We start from the raw sequence: 579 nt of genomic DNA, 5'->3' as shown, positions 1-579 counted from the left end.
CGTAAGGTTCAAAAGTACGCCTGGATTATATGAACTAATTTTTAAAAGTGAACCGGACAAAACGATTTTAACCACGAACGATAAATTAATGTATAAGGATATACTACTATTGACGAACGCTCACAGACGCGATCACAGCGCTCATGGACCGATTATGGGTAATAAGGGAACAAAGTACAGAGAGATTATTGGACCTCTTGTAAATGCCGATAAATTTCGTAAAAAATATGGAAAAAGAGGCGCTGGTGTACCATCTGCAATGAGACTGACCAACAATAAAATAGATTATGTTCATTGGGATGATCCTAATGAACTTGTAAATCGTCTTCGATTGCTCGATGCTTCTCATCAAGCTGGAAATCATGCTCACGACAACGAGATTTTATCCATACTTGAAGAGCTTCGCGAAACTGGATTGATACTATAAAAAAGTGTCACATCGATTCTGATTATCTACAAGTTCGTCGCAATGTTCGTGAACAAGTTCGGAATGCCCGGACAGATGAGATACAACGACAGTACGAGAGGAACGATTGAATCTCTACGAAACTACGTGCACGAAAGTACGTTACATTTAAC

Source organism: Wasmannia auropunctata, unplaced genomic scaffold (assembly GCF_000956235.1).
Source record: "Wasmannia auropunctata unplaced genomic scaffold, wasmannia.A_1.0 LD336095.1, whole genome shotgun sequence".
NCBI lineage: Eukaryota > Metazoa > Arthropoda > Insecta > Hymenoptera > Formicidae > Wasmannia > Wasmannia auropunctata.
Note: the sequence above shows the minus strand (reverse complement) of the source record.